A 2,471-nucleotide genomic window follows, 5' to 3' on the forward strand; every position below is an offset into this window, starting at 1 on the left:
CACTATTTCCCTGAATTGGACTAAATTACCAACGGGGAGTAATTGGAAACTCTCTGGTAAAACAAATCAAACTGAAATATATTTGGTCCTTGGAGTAGATCAGACTGGAGTAGATCTAATCGGATTCATTAGAGTAGTAATTAGGAAAGAAATAACGAAACATGACACAACTTTGTTGACACCTGTAACTCAATCTTCCTACTAATTTCTAATAAAACCAAAACAGGAACATTTACTCATCATAAAGGCAAAGGAGACTAATAGCGATATGGCTTGACTGCGGGTACGCTGGCCAGAGAAACATAAGGGTTTCAATAAAGTGTTAAGACAAGTGCCGTGATTTCACTGAGGTGAAGTTAAAAGCTTAAAAGAAAATAGCTCTGTAAGCAATCTTTATAAAGGTATTAACAATATGGTTGGTAAAATGACTAAGTCCTACCAGATTCCCACCACAGAGAAGGGTGGATGGGCAGTGCCAGATATTTCTGAGAAAAGCATGTTAGAATCAGTAAAATAAATAATAACCACACAGTTAAAAACGATTCATGTTGAAAAACAAATTGAGGCCAAATATAATATAGTCCCAGACAGTGATGTTTGTGGAGCACAGATGACACAAAATGTGCATGGGGGGAGATGCAGCGTTTGTCGGGTAAAGATAAATTAGCATTAACTGTGGTGATTTTGAGTCAGAATACTCTGAGGCGTAGAATTGATGCTGAACATAAATTTCAGCGGGAGAAGGAAATTCTCAAAAAGGAATTAACAAAAATGGCGGCAGTAAAAGCCGACCATAAGAATAAACTGGATGACGTAAGAGTTGATCAGACTGAGGGCGATCTGTATCCGTTCAAGGAGATGCATGAAGCTGCTCAGGGACATAATTGTATGCCATCAGTTGATGAATGTGTGTCAGTAGATGATTGTCAAGATTATAACATCATGACAAGGGCAACGTTAAGACCCGTCGTGACAAGACGTGTTGACAGAGATGTTATTTTTTCCTACAAGGCAGCAAAAGCTAGTGACATAGATCAGTGGTCAAAAGAGCTGCAGCATCAAAGCAGGTATGGATGTGTTGTCAAAAATAAACAGACTGCGCAATATATCAGCTGCATCCCTTAGATGGGGTGGCGATACAATGCACCGTTTAAACACCTCCGAAGCAACGAAGTTGAGACAAGCGGTGGAGAACAGCATAGGTGTGGATGAGCAGGATCTTGCAGATGGCTGGACAGTGCTCCGCGATTGATTCCAGGGTGTAACAAATGCAACTACTGATTGGTCTAAGGTGTCTGGTTATATTCAGAAAGCTAATGAACCTGTCGATGACTTTGCACAAAGGTTTACAGAAACATTTTTGAGGCATTCAGGTGTGGGTGGTTTAACAGAGAATAACATTAGCAAGAGCAATCATGGTGCTTTGAAAGCTAATTTCTTGCAGAACTTATCCTCTGAGTTAAGGCAAGCCATTAAATTGACGTCTCCAACGTGGGAGGATGTAACATACACTTTTGATATGCTAATTGGTGCAGCTAAGCGGGTTGAAAACAGCATGGAGCACAGAATAAGATATGTCACAGACCATTACATGTTTAACAATGAGTATATGGTGAGAGGCCAAGATGTAGGTGTAAACAACAACAGGGTCAAACACAGAGGATCAAGATGGAAAGGAAACAGACATAGATCTAATGATGTTTGTAGAAAATGTGGTAAACGAGGCCATTGGGCAAAGGAGTGCTGGACAGGTAGCCAAGGTAGAAATGGTACCCATCCAGATAGTGGCTCGGATAGTGAATATGAACGGTTTAAGAAATTAAGTGATTGCTAGAGAGCAGTCTTATTTTCTGCGGTCCAGGGAAACTAAGGGAGGCCTCGCTGCGCGCTCTTGCGGCTGCAGTGAGGCCATGTAAGGATGGATTGTATGTGAATACGACCATTAACAATAAGCTTGAGGTTGAGTTTCTGTTGGATACTGGAGCCGAGTTGACGATTATTCCTCCTCAGTCTCTTCCATTAACATCTGATACCCAATATACATATGGCACTGGTGGAGAAAGGATGTGTTTTCAGAAAACACAACCTGTGACTTTGTCAGTTGGGCCTGCTAAAGTTGTCACTAATTTATGGAATGGACAGGCATGTCAGCCATTGTTAGGAATGGATGTGTTGTTACAGCTTGATTCGAGCCTGGAGTTCTCAGAAGGGAAAGTTGCATGGAATCCCAGGAGTCTCCAGAAAGATGAGCTAGCAAGGAATCCAAATGATAAGAATGAGTGCACACTTCTAGGTATGGGCCTGTGAAGTTTACTGATACCTCAGCCAAGGTGCAGGAAGAAGAAGGTTAAAAAGCAAACTTCTATTGAAACAGTGGAGGAGGACTCAGACACCACTGATGTGACTCCTCTCTCAAGAGTATGATAATCAAGTGATGGCTCAATAGGAAGCACCAGCAGAACCAGCTGTAA

This window comes from Cynoglossus semilaevis, chromosome W (assembly GCF_000523025.1).
Source record: "Cynoglossus semilaevis isolate Cse_v1.0 chromosome W, Cse_v1.0, whole genome shotgun sequence".
NCBI classification, from domain to species: domain Eukaryota; kingdom Metazoa; phylum Chordata; class Actinopteri; order Pleuronectiformes; family Cynoglossidae; genus Cynoglossus; species Cynoglossus semilaevis.